The sequence below is a fragment of the Giraffa tippelskirchi genome, chromosome 5, assembly GCF_054371585.1.
Source record: "Giraffa tippelskirchi isolate mGirTip1 chromosome 5, T2T-mGirTip1v1.2.pri, whole genome shotgun sequence".
NCBI classification, from domain to species: domain Eukaryota; kingdom Metazoa; phylum Chordata; class Mammalia; order Artiodactyla; family Giraffidae; genus Giraffa; species Giraffa tippelskirchi.
Genome location: NC_137279.1, coordinates 161,334,592 through 161,352,942, shown reverse-complemented (window position 1 = coordinate 161,352,942; position 18,351 = coordinate 161,334,592). Strand labels below are relative to the sequence as shown.

Below are 18,351 nucleotides of genomic sequence, written 5' to 3'. Positions count from 1 at the left end.
GTACTACTTTTTTCTACACATACTCCAAAGCCCTTGCAAGTCTAATTTTACTTTCATAATATATTTGGCTAATATCCTATGTCCAGTTACTTGGGTATATTCCTGATTTCATCTTTTAAATAAATCTCCAACCTAGCATTCTTGTATTCATTCACCAAAGAACCATTGAACACTTGGTATGTCCCAAGCATGGTGCTAGGGAACAGTGAATTTAAAAAAAAACACACACAAAGTTTCATCCCCCAGTGGAAGGCAGACAGTGAGGCAAAGTTTACCATAAAGTGTGATGACTCGTTCCTCTTCTTCATTCTGATTGCAGGGTTTTTTTTGGGGGGGAGGGGGTGGATTGTTCATATTCTCAATATTTCTTACTTCAACTATAGATAAACTTTTTTTTTTCCCCTAGCCTTTCTTTCTAACAGTGTTTTTTTTTTAAATTATGCTTCAAACTTCTTGAGATCAATTTAGGAGATCATGACCATTAGATTTTCAGAACAGAATGGACTGACCAGAGGAGCACTTTTTTTGTAGAATATACGTTTCCACTGCAATTTTATGTATCTGCATGTGTATACTGCTTCATAATGAAAGTGAATTTCTTACTATGGATTACCATCAAAAAAGTTTGAAAAATATTTTAGTCCATACTTCATATTACAGTCAAAAGTTATCTATCAAATGCTTACATCAAACTCCACTCACAGACCTCTGTCTTTGCATTTTTATTTCCATGTCTTTGCACATGGGTTTCTCTGCCTGGGGATGACTCATCCTGCACTTTGCCACTAGCTAACTTCTACTCTAAGTTGAAGACCATCTTAGATGCTTTCTCTTCTGTGTAGCCTTCCATGGATGACTCTTCCATTTATATCTAAATTCTCTAAGCTGTCTCTGTTTCATCACTTTTACTTACCCCTATGGAAGAAGTGATTGTGTTATAATTGCTGTTTTATCTGCTTGTCTTTTCCACTAGACTGTAAACTCCTCAAAGGCATGGGCATTGTATTATTCACCCTGTATAACCTATGCTTAGCCCTGTTTCTGGTTCTCACAGGTACTTGATAGATTTATTAAATGAATATAGTCCCATTAAGGCAGAATTAGATAAAATGGTCCTAAGCTGTAGAGTGAAAGTTAATGTTTCCTTACACAGCAGATTATTAAGCAATGTCTTGTCTTCTATATGGTCTCTGAAGTTTCATAGCAGAAGAGGTATCTACAAACATGCCTGTTTTATTTATCTTTACGTGTTCAGAATTTAACACAGTGCCTGAGAAATAGTAACAAGCCAGTAATGCATGTGCATTGGAAAATATTGATTATAGGCAAGGGTGTTTCCTTCCCTTTTTAATGTGGGCGGTGTTTGCTTTTGATTGGAATGTCACGATTTTGGTTTCTAAGAACCAGCACAAAGAGAACTTGTGGTCTAGACAGACATGGAGTGTTCCTATATCCTGGTAATCCTGACCTCTCATGTCCTGCTTGAGGCAAGGGAAGCCTTGTCCATCAAGCTTTTTCAGTTATCCTTGGGCAACAGTCTCAGTCATCCACCGGTACCCAGGAGACAAGCACTTGACTTGGAACACTACATGCTGAAAGAAAGAGGGCTACATTCGGGGACATTCAGAACTCTGGTCCCTTTGTCAGTTTTCCAGACCTTCCTAAAGAACAAACCCAAACACACCTTCTCACTTCTGCCCAGGGCTCACTGTACCCTTTAGGAGAGGAGGCTGTGTCCTGTGTGGCACCCGGTACTTGAAGACACTCAAAGAGTGTAAGTTGACCCGCACTGAGAGGATTCTGGGCCATGAAATGAGCACCCCCACATCTTCCTACACCAGAGATGATGAGTGGCAGAAATTTTACCCTTAGAAACTTTCAGTTCAGTTGCCCAGTCGTGTCTGACTCTTTGCAACCCCATGGGCTGCAGCATACCAGGCCACCCTGTCCATCACCAACTCCCAGAGCTTACTCAAACTCCTCTCCATCAAGTCGGTGGTGCCATCCAACCATCTCATCCTCTGTTGTCCCCTTGCCCTCCGGCCTTCAATCTTTCCCAGCATCAGGGTCTTTTCCAATGAGTTAGCTCTTGACATCAAGTGGCCAAAGTATTGGAGTTTCAGCTTTAGCATCAGTCCTTCCAGTGAATATTCAGGACTGATTTCCTTTAGGATTGACTGGTTGCATCTCCTTGCAGTCCGAGGGACTCTCAAGAGTCTTCTCCAACACCACAGTTCAAAAGCATCCATTCTTCAGCACCCAGCTTTCTTTATAGTCCAGCTCTCACATCTCACATCCATACTACTGGAAAAACCATAGCTTTGACTAGACAGACCTTTGTTGGCAAAGTAATGTCTCTGCTTTTTAATGTGCCATCTAGGTTAGTCATAGCTTTTCATCCAGCGAGCAAGCACCTTATAATTTCATGGCTGAAGTCACCATCTGCAGTGGTTTTGGAGCCCAAGAAAATAAAGTCTCTCAATGTTTCCATTGTTTCCCCATCTGTTTGCCATGAAGTGATGGGACCAGATGCCATGATCTTAGTTTTCTGAATGTTGAGCTTTAAGCCAACTTTTTCACTCTCCTCTTTCACTTTCATCAAGAGGCTCTTTAGTTCTTCTTCAATTTCTGCTGTGTCATCTGCATATTTGAGGTTGTTGATATTTCTCCCTGTAATCTTGTTTCCAGCTTGTGTTTCCTCCAGCCCAGCGTTTCTCATGATGTACTCTGCATATAAGTTAAATAAGCAGGGTGACAATGTACAGCCTTGACGGACTCCTTTCCCAGTTTGGAACCAGTCTCTTGTTCCATGTCCAGTTCTGACTGTTGCTTTTTACCTTCATACAGATTTCTCAGGAGGCAGGTAAAGGGGTCTGGTATTCCCATCAGTTTCAGAATTTTCCACAGTTTGTTGTGATCCACAATCAAAAGCTTTGGCATAGTCAATAAAGCAGAAGTATATGTTTTTCTGGAACTCTCTTGCTTTTTCAGTGATCCAGCGGATGTTGGCAATTTGATCTCTGGTTCCTCTGCCTTTTCTAAAACCAGCTTGAACATCTGGAAGTTCATGGTTCATGTACTGTTGAAGCCTGACTTGGAAAATTTTGAGCATTACTTCTCTAGCGTGTGAGATGAGTGCAATTGTGTGGTAGTTGGACCATTCTTTGGCATTGCCTTTCTTTGGGATTGGAATGAAAACTGACCTTTTCCAGTCCTTTGGCCACTGCTGAAGAAATGAAGTGAAGTGAAGTCACTCAGTTGTGTCCAACTCTTTGCGACCCCATCGACTGTAGCCTACTAGGCTCCTCTGTCCATGGGATTTTCCAGGCAAGAATACTGGAGTGGGTTTCCATTTCCTTCTCCAGGGGATATTCCCAACCCAGGGATGGAACCCGGGTCTCCTGCATTGAAGCCAGATGCTTTACCATCTGAGCCACCAGGGAAGTGAGTTTTCCAAATCTGCGGGCATATTGAGTGCAGCACTTTCACAGCATCATCTTTTAGGATTTGAAATAGCTCAACTGGAATTCCATCACCTCCACTAGCTTTGTTCACAGTGATGCTTCCTAAGGTCCACTTGACTTCACATTCCAGGATGTCTGGCTCTAGGTAGGTGATCATACCACTGTGGTTCTCTGCATCATGAAGATCTTTTTTGTATAGTTCTGTGTATTCTTGCCACTTCTTAATATCTTCTGCTTCTGTTAGGTCCATACCATTTCTGTCCTTTGTTGAGCCCATCTTTGCATGAAATGTTCCCTTGGTATCTCTAATTTTCTTGAAGAGATACCTAGTCCTTCCCATTCTATTGTTTTCCTCTATTTCTTTGCATTGATCACTGAGGAAGGCTTTCTTATCTCTCCTTACTATTCTTTGTAACTCTGCATTCAAATGTGTCTAAACTTTGCCTTTAGCTTCTCTTCTTTTCTCAGCTATTTATTTAGAAGCTTTGGCCCGGATGTTTTTATTGCTTTTAAAACATAAATGCACTTACATTAATATTTCCCCCTTTCTTTTCCAAAAGTAAGTTTTTTAAGCAGAAAGAGAGGACAGGACCTTGGATTCTTAATGGGTTAAGCTTAGGGGCCAGAAGTGGCTAAGGAGGGCCTAGGAAGGTGACCTACTTAGCAGTTTTGACCAAGTTTTATCCTTCTTCTACCTCCATCTCTCCTCTTCACCTCATAGCCAGTTTAGAGTTAGAATGTCTCAGAAAGAAAGTAGGCCTGGGAGCAAATATTCCCTCTTGTTTCCCAACCTCCCTATGCTCATTTCAGGATGGGAGGAGAAGAGAGGCTCAAACATCTTAAAAAGTCATTTACCCATCCAATCATGTAGTTACTAAGGATATATATTGAAAGCTTGCAAACCTGGTGCTTACTGGAGACGGAAATGGTGATGCACTGCTGTATTCTTGCCTAAAGAATTCCACGGATAGAGAAACCTGTTGGGCTATAGTCCATGGCGTCGCAAAGAGTTGGACACAACTGAACGACTGAACAACAGCTGGTCCAGGCACTGCAGATTACAGCAGTGAACTGAGCAGCCAGTGTCCCAGACCTTTTAGTTGTTCTCCCCTGGCCTGCATGTTTGTGACTTAATGGTATTGGTGCGAGACAACCAACCCCTGAGATGTATTGTGATGCTGTAATCAGGGCTCTGAACATGGAGTTTGAAGATCTGGATTTAAATGTTTATATTCTATCTACCTGTGTAGCTTGGGTCAAATATCATACCTCTTCATACTTCTGAATTTCACCTTCTGCAGTAGGAGATAGCAATACTCTCCTCATAGATAGCTTAGGATGTATGCAAGTAGAGCAGCTGGCTTAGCATCTGCCACATGGAAGGCATGCAATAATGAGGTATCTTCCTTTGATTTTTCCTCACTCTGGAATCACAGTGCCTGACACAAAGTAGGAGCCTTACTAAGGGAAGTTCTCTTAGTTATTATCCAGGAGAATTATCTTCCCTTTGCATAGGTAGTTGGAGAGGAACTCCATCCAGGCTACTGGACATCATGTGCCTTCCTTGAATCTCTACCCTATATTTCCTTCCCCAAGACTCTTTCATGGAATGCAGGGTTCCCTACTTTAAGATTCTGTTTAGGTTGAGGTCAGAAACAACCTCAAGATCTGATTAGAAGAACTCCATGCTGAGAGATTGCCAAGAGTCAGGTTAAGAATCTGGCTTTGGAATTGGATGTCATCCAGGCCTCATACAAGCCCCGAACAATTACGGTTCCTTCAAGTGCTGACCTGGTGTGACCTGCCTCAGATCCCACATTCTGACTGGCAGAAGGAGTCAACATTCTGCTTTGGAGAAAGGCTCCTGGACTCTCAGTCTCTGGGGAAGCCTGGGAACAGGAGGATAAAGATCAAAGAAGCAAATACCACTCAAATCCTGCTTTTTTTCAGTTCTGGAAAAAGAGGAGGAAGGACTTGGTGGGAATAAAAATCAAATAGTTCTTAAGGTGCTGATTAGTAAGTACTCCAGCAGACAGCCAGAAGATAGAAGTAATTTTGTTTGCTCTTTGTGGGGGTGGTTCTGGCCAAGGCTTCTGCTGCTGATATTTTTCTAGCTTACAAAAATAGTATTGGTTCCAGGTCTGTGCTTGGCTCTGGCAGCCCAGCTGTCCTGAAAGGCAATAACAACCTGATTCCTATCTCTGGCCCTCTCCCCCCAGTTTTTCTTCTCTGCTAGTCCAACTTCTGACTGTCCTTCACATCTTGAAGTCAGGCCATCTCCTCAGGGGGCCTTCCCTGACTCCCCTAAGCTGACTTAAGCAGTCCTTTCTCTCACTCCCATGATGTCTGAGACTTGCCTTCATTACTATACATATCACCCAGGTTTGTGTGTGATGTCTCATTTGTCTCATTTCCAAGTTTATGGGCTCTTTGAGAGTAAGCCAAGTGCCGTTTCATTCTTATATTCCAGCAACCAGCACAATGCATTACATGTGGAGGACGGTTAACACCGTGCATATTTAGTGAATGAGTGAAGGAATGGCATCCCCTCCATGAGGGATGGATACTCAGCTGAGAAATAGGGTAACCTCCCATTACAGAGGAAACTGTCCCTGCACAGTAGGTGTACCTGGCTCAAGTCTGCACAAGGCAAAAGGGTTGTGTTGAGCACTCCCTGACCCAGTCTGGGATGTCTGGAAACTCGTGTCCTTTGTGCTCCCTCACATTAGCAGGTGTTGGCCAGGAGCAAACATAGTGCCTCGGTTTGGCATCACTCTGATTCCAGATACTGGTTTCTTTGCCAGATGTTGATTTGGTTTTAATTGCTCATCTAGGCCAGATGTTGAATTGGCTTAAATCACTCGAGTTGCAGAATCAAACCAAAATGAGAATTTTTCAGTTCTCCCTCTCCTCCCATCCCTTCCCCTCTGCTCTCCACTTCCTTCCTTCCTTTCTTTTTGCAGAAGAATTGGTTTAGCCCATCTTGCAAAAAGAACTTCTGGTTCAGTGCGCTCTTAGAGAAAAAACATGGTTTATTCCAGTGAGCAATAAAACTTGCTAACTTTACATCTCACCATTGTCGGTACTCTAGAAGCCATACTGATTCTCAGAGCATCTTTATACACACTATTATTTTGTTTCCTTTATTAAATAAACAATGAGGCCCACAAAGACTACCTAACATACCTAAAGTCGCACGGTTAACAAGTGGCAAATGCATGATTTAAACCCCCGCTATCTGATTCCACACTTCTAATCACTGTGCCTTATGGAATGCATATTTGTTACAGTATGATCCAGCCTAGGCTTGCATTTGACCTCAACTATACATGGCAAATAGATGGGGAAACAGTGGAAACAGTGGCTGACTTTATTTTTGGGGGCTCCAAAATCACTGCAAATGGTGATTGCAGCCATGAAATTAAAAGACGCTTACTCCTTGGAAGGAAAGTTATGACCAACCTAGACAGCATATTGAAAAGCAGAGACATTACTTTGTCAACAAAGGTCCATCTAGTCAAGGCTATGGTTTTTCCAGTGGTCATGTATGGATGTGAGAGTTGGACTATAAAGAAAGCTGAGCGCCAAAGAATTGATCCTTTTGAACTGTGGTGTTGGAGAAGACTTTTGAGAGTCCCCTGGACTGCAAGAAGATCCAGCCAGTCCATCCTAAAGGAAATCAGTCCTGAATGTTCATTGGTAGGACTGATGCTGAAGCTGAAACTCCAATACTTTGGCCACCTGATGCGAAGAGCTGACTCATTGGAAAAGACCCTGATGCTGGGAAAGATTGAGGGCAGGAGGAGAAGGGAACAACAGAGGATGAGATGGTTGGATGGCATCACCAACTCAATGGACATGGGTTTGGGTAGACTCCGGGAGTTGGTGATGGACAGGGAGGCCTGGCGTGCTGCAGTTCATGAGGTCGCAAAGAGTCGGACACGACTGAGTGACTGAAATGAACTGAACTGAACTGAACTGAATACTCCAATATAAAACAAAAAGTTAAAAAATAGCACGTGAGAAAGTAGCAAGTATCAAAAAAAGAAATTATTTTGATAAATATTTATTGATGACTCACTCTACTAGTTGATGGGGGTCTAAGGTAAATATGAGTGAGAACTAAACTTCTGGGTACTTGTATCTACTAGTAGTGAAAATAAACATTAAATACACAACACAGTTATGCATTCCAAGTATATAAGGATTTGGGAAAATATGGAATGGGCCCAAAATTGAGACTTGAAGAATTGTAAAAGGATTCTTAGAGCAAGTGATGTCTGTAATGTAATTGCAACATTTCCTGCCCTATAATTTCTTCTCGGGCTTCCCAGGTGGAGCTAGTGGTAAAGAACCTGCCTGTCAATGCAGGAGACATAATAAGAGATGCATGTTCAATGCCTGGGTCAGGAACCATCCCCTGGAGATGGAAATGGCAACCCACTCCAGTATTGTTGTCTGAAGAATCCCATGGACAGAGGAGCCAAGCAGGCTATAGTCCTTAGGTCACTGAAGTGACTTAGGACACAATTGCTTCTTGATAAAATGGAATTTATTTAGTTGTTGAAACTTTCAAATTTCAATGAGGCTTTATTCCTAGAAACAACAACAATCACAATATCATTAGTAAAACAAGAACCACTACTCTTATTGGTACCACTGTTACTGTAACTGTTTCTTACTTGCCTTCCATGTGCCAAGTCCTGTGGCTAACACTTCACATACTTTATCTGTTGCGTCTCATGATGATCCTACAAGGCAGAAGTTATTTCCCATTCTATACATGAGGAAGCTGAAGGCAGAAAGAGTAACATTTCCACCATCGCATAGCTAGTATCTTGGCAAGATGTGGACCCGAGACTGACTTCAAAGCTCATGATCTTTTTCTTTATCTCAGTGGTTTTCAACCAGGGGTGATTTTAACTCCTCAGCCCCACTCCCATGGGACATTTGGACATATCTGGAGACATTTTTCTGATTGTCATTTGGGAAAGAGGAACTGGTATGGCCTGTGGTGGGTAGAGGCCAAGAATGCTGCTAAATGCCCTACAGCACTCAGGACAGCCCCACAACAGAAACTTATCCAGCCTCAAATGTCAGGAGTGCTGGGGATAAGGAGTCCTACTTTTAACTGAAACCTTTCCAATGATATTATTTCCCTTCATCAATTCAGGTGTTATTTATTTATTTATTTTTTGCTTTTTTTTTTCTGTAGAAACCAGGAAGCAGCCCCAATTAACTGTCTTAGTGATAATGTTAGTACTTCGTCAAAATGTTCTTTCTGAAATTAACTCTTCAGTGAAACTAGTTGTGAGATAAGAAACTGAAGACTTCTGAATAGGGAGTATAAGATGATTCCGGACGCTTCTGTCTGACCCAAAGTCAAACACTAGACCACTTGTCCTCCTTTCAGCACATCAGATACACTTGCCCTCTGGCCTTTGCTTGTGCTATTTGCTCTGTTTGGGGTGTTCCCCTCCTCCCCACTCCCACAGTCCTACTCATACATGAGAAATCAGGATAATGTCACTTCCACAGTGGAAATGTCTCCAAATGTAACCTCATTCTTAGAAACCAAGAATCACTCCCTCCCTGTGTCTCTGCCACACTTTCACCTTTTTCACTTTTCACACCATATCATGTTTTTTCTACCCATCATTCAGCATTGAACCCACAGAATCAGTCCTCCAGGTATCAGTGAGCTAATTAGTAAAAGTGAGAGGATTTTGAAAGATCCAAAACAAGGATTGGTAAATCCAGGTATGGGAGCATTTAAAAAAAAATGTAGATACTTACGGCCTGCCCACCAAGGATCCTGAGTCTGAGTGTATGATGTGGGTCCATAAAACCAATTATACGATGGAAAGTGTCACCTGCTGCCCAGGGGAGATGGCCTGCAGGACAAGTTGGCACTGAGTACACAGGTGAGAAGCAGAAAGGATGTGCAGCTTTCGGGTACACAGGTCCGAACAAACCAGAATGGTGCTAAGAAGGAGCCAGGCCTAGACTCAGATCAAGAGCTGGAGGAAGGAAGGAGTGTATCCAGCGAGAAAGCAAAGTTGGAACCAAAGAGGCAGACTTTGTGTGAGGAATGGAGGGGATTAGAAGAGCAGATAAAGTCTTGCTGGCTAATCTAGGAGAAAAGCAGTGTCAGTACCCAAACAGATAGAGGGAGGGTGACTCTGGGAGTTACTGGATGTGAATCAGAAGGGGGAGGAGGAGTTTGTTTGTGTGATTTTGAAGACTGTTGTTTTAGGATGAGGTTTGGTTTAATAAGAAGCACTGCTGCCTGATACCAGAGCAGCTGCATGAGACTTGTTGAGGGGCAGACAGGGGAAAAAGGGGTGGGCAAGACAACTTTGGATTTCCTGCCCCCAGGCCCCAAGGCTTTCCTGGAGCACTGTGCTTCTCTGGATTGTGAGGGATGGGCCATAGCTGACCAGTCTTTTCTGTAGCCAGAAATCCGGGAGGAATGTGGGCCCATGGGGCTGCAGCCAGCTCCCGTGCCCTACTCTTCTCTACTGCATAGCCCAGGATACACAGCCATGAGCCTACCCTGAAAGAGTTGTTTCTTTATTTGATACACATGCTGCTGTTTGGATAATGAGTGATCATAGGCTTCAGAACTAAAAATTTACTCAAAGACTTTCTAAATCATATTCTTCAATATGAAAATGAGAAAACCAAAGCCCAGAAAAACAGTGAGTCATCAGGGTTGCCCCTCACATTACCATCAGAGTTGGAGTTAGAACTGAGCCTCCTAATTCACTGGTCAGGGGCCCTGACCCCATTCTACCACACTATCTCCAAATTAAGAAGAGGGAATGGTTTTGGGTATCTGGGGCACTTATCAGTTGTAGAAAATGAGGAGGTGAGAAGCAGGTATACTCACACAGGTGCTTACATAAGTATATGTATAAGCAACTGTGTATGCACTGCACGTATGTGTATATGTGCCGATAAATCCCTGCATGTACATATATGTTGTTACTTCATTCTACACATCATATCCTACTTAAAAACTATAATTAGGATCCTAGGTGGCCATCAAATAGGTAAACTAGTTGTTCTAAGCCACACATGAGCAAGTAAGTCTCTTCGATTTTGTCATCACAGTCTCCCTTAAAAGCTGGTAATAATAAAAGCACCTGGCATTCAAGGTCCTTCTGGGAAGTTCAAAGCAGTTAGTTTTTGTTTCATTCTGTGCCCAACTTTGTGCTGGGCACTTGAATAGTCAGTGTCATCAACTCACAACTATGCTGGGACATACCATTGTTTTCTGTATTTGATATACAAGGATATCAAGGTTTAAAAACTTGTTCAGCGTGGCATTTTGATAAATGATAACCTAGGTCATTTTGATAAATGACCCTAGGTCCAGGTCTTTCTAACCCCAGAATCAATAAGCTTTCTCCTGCTTGCCCTGCAAGAATATTTATGTCTGCCTAGATATATCTCGGAGAAGGCAATGGTACCCCACTCCAGTACTCTTGCCTGGAAAATCCCATGGACGGAGGAGCCTGGTAGGCTACAGTCCATGGGGTCTAAGAGTCGGACATGACTGAGCGACTTCACTTTCACTTTTCCCTTTCATGCACTGGAGAAGGAAATGGCAATCCACTCCAGTATTCCTGCCTGGAGAATCCCAGGGACGGCGGAGCCTGGTGGGCTGCCGTCTATGGGGTCGTACAGAGTCGGACACGACTGAAGCGACTTAGCAGCAGCAGCAGCAGATATATCTATGCCTTTATTTACATTAGCCTGCAGTTACACAAACATATGTCTATATCTAAAGCAGAAGATAGAGCTTCTATAATATTTAACATTCTTCCCGGTAGGTGTGTTTCTAAATCCATTTTATGGATGAGGGAGTTGAGGCACAGAGTGGAGAAGGGACTTAATAAAATATAATTAAACCAGCACAGATTTCTGGGGTTCTCCCAGTTGTGGGGAATTAAGACCAGGCTTATTGACCAGGCTGGCTGTTTTTTGACTGCATGCTGGAGAGATCAGTAATACTAAAGTTGATAAAATTTCATTGATTCTTTTTTTATTAATATTGAAATGAATGTTGACACTAAACTTATTTGTGTAGTGACTTGCTGTTCTAATCACCATCATGGTATTTTTACCTCCGTGAATGGTTGAGCAAACAGACACTCCAGCAGGTGAAGGAATTTGCTTAAGGATACAGGGTGAGGAAGGATTGTATTCAAGACTATGATACTGATCTCTCTCTCCCCTTGACTTTACTTGTACTTTGGTGAAGACTTCATCAAACAATGGAGCAAGTGCTTCCTCCTAAATAGAGCAAACTGTCTTGACTCAGTGTGAGTTCCTGGGCCCAGAGGCCCTAATTTCAAGTAAATCTGTGACCAACTCATCAGCTTCAGAAACTTACCTGGTAACCAGAGGGAATTTTTAACCAGGAGGCTCTACTTATTCTCTCATGTATTAATATGTGACTGAAAACATGAGCTGTTGTTTTCCTTTGCTGAACTTGGGGACAAAAACAAAGACACACAGAATAACCCAGTTCCAGGTTCTGACACTGCCACCACCTGTTAGGAGGACTTCCTGCTCCAAGTTCAGAAGGTAGAAGACTGCTGGAAAAGTGTTTGTTTGGGGGCCTGAGGTCTAAGATTGCACTTGCGTCACTGACTGTGTGAATAGGCTTACCCAACAGGTCCACTGTTTTTCATGGCACGGAAACTCAATACATGGTGCTTCACATCCATATAATATCCCCAAGTGCTAATGTTTACTTTGGGGCTTGCACATCCGCAGCTGTTGGTGGGAAAATGAACATCTCCAGTTATTGCTCAGTGGCGGCAGCCTCACATCTGAACTGCTGGCTGCTTCCTTATCATCTCTCCACGGGCCTGCTGAATTTCCTTGTTTTCAATTTTCTCTTAACTAAGCATTCATATGAGTCATAATAAAAGGCGAAGAGGAAAGAAAAAATTTTTTCCTACACTGGGAATCTTGAGGATCACCTCCTGGCACCCTGCAACCAGTATAAATGTCTAAAGAAACTAAGGAAGAAAATTTTTTGGAATATTGAAAAACTGCATTAGTCTCTAGTAAGATCTTTTAGTAGCGTCTCCCCCACCCCCCTTGATAACTCTAATTTTATCATGTTCTGTGCTATGATTCTGATGTAAAAATTTGATTTGTGAAGACAATGAAAATGAAAACTCTGGAGGTAACACAAGGCAGCAATTAAGAACACGTAACTGATTCAAATGAATCAGAAGTGGTATGGACCTAACAGAAGCAGAAGATAATAAGAAGAGGTGGCAAGAAGACACAGAAGAACTGTACAAAAAAAGATCTTCACAACCCAGATAATCACAATGGTATGATCACTCACCTAGAACCAAACATCCTGGAATGTGAAATCAAGTGGGCCTTAGGAAGCATCACTATGAACAAAGCTAGTGGAGGTGATGGAATTCCAGTTGAGCCATTTCAAATCCTAAAAGATGATGCTGTGAAAGTGATGCACTCAATTTATCAGCAAATTTGGGAAATCTCAGCAGTGGCCACAAGACAGGAAATTGTTAGTTTTCATTCCAATCCCTAAGAAAGGCAATGCCAAAGAATGCTCAAACTACTGCACAATTGCACTCATCTCACACGCTAGTAAAGTAATGCTCAAAATTCTCCAAGCCAGGCTTCAACAATACATGAACCATGAAATTCCAGATGTTCAAGCTGATTTTAGAAAAGGCAGAGGAACCAGGTATCAAATTGCCAACATCCACTGGACTATCGAAAAAGCAAGAGAGTTCCAGAAAAACATCTATTTCTGCTTTATTGACTATGCCAAAGCCTTTGACTGTGTGGATTACAATAAACTGTGGAAAATTCTTAACGAGATGGAAATATCAGACAACCTTACCTGCCTCCTGAAAAATCTGTATGCAGGTCAGGAATCAACAGTTAGAACTGGACATGGAACAACTGAGTCAATTTGGAACCAGTTGGAAAGGAGTATGTCAAGGCTGTATGTTGTCACCCTGCTTATTTAATTTATATGCAGAGTACATCATGAGAAATGCTGGGCTGGATGAAGCACAAGCTGGAATCAAGATTGCCGGAAGAAGCATCAATAACCTCAGATATGCAGATAACACTACCCTTATGGCAGAAAGTGAAGAAGACCTAAAGAGCCTCTTGATGAAAGTGAAAGAGGAGAGTGAAAATGTTGGCTTAAAGCTCAACATTCAGAAAACTAAGATCATGGCATCTGGTCCCATCACTTCATGGCAAATAGAAGGGGAAACAGTGGAAAAAATAACAGACTTTATTTTTTGGGGCTCCAAAATCACTGCAGATGGTGACTGCAGCCATGAAATTAAAAGACACATACTCCTTTGAAGAAAAGTTATGACCAACCTAGACAGTATATTAAAAAACAGAGACATTACTTTGCCAACAAAGATCCATCTAGTCACAGCTATGGCTTTTCCAATAGTCATGTATGGACATGAGAGTTGGACCATAAAGAAGGCTGAGTGCCGAAGAATTGGTGCTTTTGAACTGTGGTGTTGGAGAAGACTCTTGAGAGTCCCTTGGACTGCAAGGAGATCCAACCAGCCCATCCTAAAGGAAATCATTCCTGAATATTCATTGGAAGGACTGATGTTGAAGCTTAAACTCCAATACTTTGGCCACCTGATGCGAAGAACTGACTCATTTGAAAAGACTGTTATGCTAGGAAAGATTGAAGGTGAGAGGAGAAGGGGATGACAGAGGATGAGTTGGTTGGATGGCATCACTGACTCAATGGACATGAGCTTGGGTGAACTCCGGTAGTTGGTGATGGACAGGGAGGCCTGGCGTGCTGCAGTCCATGGGGTTGCAAAGAGTCAGACACGATGAGCTACTAAACTGAACGGATTCAAATCCTGATTCTACTTGCTGTCTTTGTGACCGTGGGAAGGCGCTTGACACTCCATCCTTCAGTTTTTCCTCCTGTAAAATTGGAATAAAAATCACACCCACCTCGTAGAGTTGTTTGAAGAATAAATGAGCTAGTATTTATAAAGCACTTAGAACAATGTCTGTATATTTATGTATGAGCAGTGGGACCTCAACAGATTTACATTATGAATGATGGCAGTGGGCAAGAGAAATTCAAAGTTTCATTACTTTATTTAATAAATATGTGATATCTTCCTTTTATGTGCCATGTGTTATTATAGGAGTGTTAGATATGATATTGAATAAAAACAAGTTCCTACTCTGTAGAGCTTCTGTTTGCTGAGGGTGTTCAATCTTGCTGGAAGTGTTCATAACCTCACATACATATATATGTGTGTGTATTTTATATGCACTGAATGCATGCATGCACATTCACACACATACACGTGGATGGACATGTTCATGCATGTGCTTATGTGAGTCCATATGTTTTCATTTGTTGTACACTTCCATCTGCATGTATGTACACATGTTGTGTTTGTGCATATGCATGTACAAATGTACCTATATCTGTATGCTCTTAAATATGTATGTTTGGCTGAATGTATGTATGTTTGTGTGTACATATGCGTGTGCCAGTATACCTACACACATACACTTGAGTATAGTGTATGTGTGGATTTATGTGTATATGTATATATGCATTCATTTGTCTTTATCAGGTACTGCTAAGTGTTACGAAGGTCAGGTCTGTGTAAAGCAATGCAGAGTGCCAGCAGTTGCTGCCAGTACAGAGAGTTCTGGAAAGTTTAATCCAGAGTGGTGACATTTGAGGAAACAGACCTTAGTGGAGTGAGGGAACATTTTGTGGTTAAGAAGCAAGTAGCAATTAATTCAATCAGCAAATATGTTTTAGGCCCATACTTGGCCCACAGATGCCATACAAGAAACTGGGGCTACCAGGGTGAAGATGACCCAGTCCTTTCTCAAGAGGAGCTTAGCAGCTGGTAGACAAGGCAGACTTGTCATCAGGAAAATCTCATTGGAAGCTGCACCCTGCTTTTTCCAGATGAAAGGGAAGTGTCACAAGAGTGCAGGGAATAGATCAACCACCTCTGCCAGGACAAGTGAGAGAAGCATCACTTAGGAGGTTGAAATGGGATAAGCATTTCAAGAGGCCAGAACAGAATGTGAAAAATTCCTGTGTGATAAGGCCTGACTCCATCAAGGATCCTTTCAGTATGGCAAGCCTACGGTTCATCTGTGAGGGGAATGGTGAGAGATGACCCAGAAAGCAAAAGCCATGTACCATAGTATGGGTTCTGAGCTCCCAGCTTTGCCATTGGTTTTTAACAAGTTACATAGCTGCTCTATGCCTCAGAGTTCTTTTCTATAAATGGAGATGATCCTCTGGAATTGTGTAGGCACCTTCTCCTAATACATGGTGAACCCTTAAGTATTAGCTCTTCCAGGTCAGAAGCTCAAATGTAAAAAGCCTTGAATTCCAAGTCTAGGATATTGGATGCTAAAATTAAGTTGGATCAACCATATTTATTCAAGTAGCTTCCTCAGCCCTGATTGTCATGTGACAACTATGTCAAGTGTTCTACAGGAAGCATTTGCTTTGGGAGTACATCTATGGTTTGTAAATAGAGCAGTAAAAATAATAATAATAATAATAATGTCATCTCAATTTAAGCTTAAAACAAAAATTTACTTCAAGGGAATGAAGCAGACATTTGTTCTCCCAGGCCCTAGGAATTCAGAAATAACCCACTTTTTTCTGCCAGGGCTTTGCCCTCTTCCTTTGCAGCATCACTTCCCAACCTGCAGAAGTGTAGCTGGAAGGGGAAATGCATTTCCCCATCTCTGACTTCCATATCTCAGCATCATTGTTTCTCATCCATCAGTTCTGAGGGTGGCAGTGGTACTTTTCACTGTCTTGTACCCACCCTCATCTTGGCCACTGTCTTTATGAGAGAAGTTTTGTCTCTGGTCCTGTCATCTCTTTCTTCAAATCCAAACAGAGAATGTCCAAAGTCTGCCCATGCTCACTGTAGTCTGAGATGCTGAATGTTCTTCCAGAATCCTTAAGGATTTCTATGCGCGTACTTCTCAATATTCCATCTTCATTTTTTTGGTGGCAATACAAATGTTCCCACATAGCTTCCCTCTGTTCCCATTTTGTTTAGAAATTATTATTTACTGGAGACTGAAAATGGAAAATACACAGAGGAGCAATATGAGAAAATAAGTCATTTACATTATTTCCAATTCTCTGTAGTAAATTGAAATCATAATCCAGATAATCCAAAAAAACGCAAATATTTTAATTTGAACATAGAATGATATAAGTTTTCGTTTGTTTGTATGTCTGATCCCTGATCTTATTTACTTATTGTAGTGGTTTGAATATTCAGAGTCAATCAAGGAATTAATTAAAATGCAGAGTACTGGGTTCTCATAACCACCACTACCATAGATACTGAATAGTAGGTTTGACTGTGGCCTAAACATCTACCTTGTATCCATTCCCCACATGATACTAATGAACATCAGCACTAGCACCTTACAAGATGTGCGAGGGATGGTCAGAACTCAAGTTGGTTCCAGTCAAAGTTAACTGTTTATAATCCAGAAAGAACAAAATTGAGTCCAGGCTAATTGAAATACTACATTTAAAATTTTTTATTTGAAAAGTAGAGCAATGAAGAGCTCTTCCAATCTGGTACACTTACCATAAGTTGGGCACTACATAAGTGTTTACCTTGACAACACTTACAACTCTGGCTATGTACGTTCTTCCCACCCCCATGTAAAGGTCAAAATGAGACTTACTTCGGTTCAGGCATGTGGGTGGGATGAGAGGAGAACCTTGAAGGTCCGTCTGACTCTAGGTCTCCTGTTTATACCCTCAGGAAGCTTCACTCAAGCCTGTGTTAACTGAGTTAGCCTTAGACAATTTTTTTTTTTTTTAATGTTGAAAAAAGGGAAAACATGGAGAATCTTTGAATCAAATGTTCAGGTCTAGGGAAAGCTGAGGTTCTTATATTCTGTTTAAAGAGATTGTGTTAGGCTCTTGTGCTGTGTTATTACAGGTTCCTGGGCTGAATTTAGCCTAGTGAGTTAGAAGTGTGCCAGCCTTGTGACTCACCACTGTGAAAACTGAGGTGGGGAGAGCAGGCGACTCTGCCACCACTATCAGTAACATGAGTGAAGACTCCACACACCTTTTATATTCAGGCCTCTCACCACTGAAACTTGTAAAGAAAAACCCACACAATTCAATTCTGTGAAACACATTAAATATTCTTAAATAATATGTGTCTTATTCACACATTGTCTGGTTTACTGTGGTGTAACCTTATTGCCCAGCCTAATGCATGTGGGATAATTCTTTCCCCGTGTGCATATCTCTAAACGTAACACATAGAGAATAACATTTAGACATTTAAGTAGATGATTATATTACTGTCTCCCCTACTTAGACTATGAGCTTCTTGTGGGCAATGAATCTGGTCATATTCATCTCCATAACTTCAGACCCTAGCACTTAACCCAGTAAGTGTATACTTCAGTTAATGTTTTTGCCTATAAACATGCTAAGCACTATGCTATTAACAGTGTGGCAAAATCAGTGATGTAAAGAAGTTCTTAGCCTGAGGACTGTTCTATAGGAATTTGGAAAAGGGAGAAGTCTCTTTCAGGGGAAACAGTAAGACAATGGAAAGACAAGATACTAAAATTCTTTGACTAACTTCAGCATGGCAGTAATGTGCTAGGTAGTCTACTTGTATGATCGTCACATCAACTCCAGCAGCTTACACAAGACCACACAACTAGTAGTGAGAGCCCTAGAATGTCAGCTGCCTTAGTCCTTTAGGAAAGTGTGAGGGGTAGCCTTTGAACTGAACCAGAGTAATAAGTATCTTCTCCATTGCAAGCAATGAAATATAAA

At 41.7% G+C, this 18,351-nt stretch overlaps 1 protein-coding gene across 17 annotated transcripts in view; it reads left to right on the top strand.

The window, feature by feature from the left end:
• Positions 1 to 18,351, top strand: part of FGGY (FGGY carbohydrate kinase domain containing) — a 486,984-nt gene that overhangs the window by 248,305 nt on the left and 220,328 nt on the right. The gene's annotated exons all lie outside the window — the stretch shown is intronic.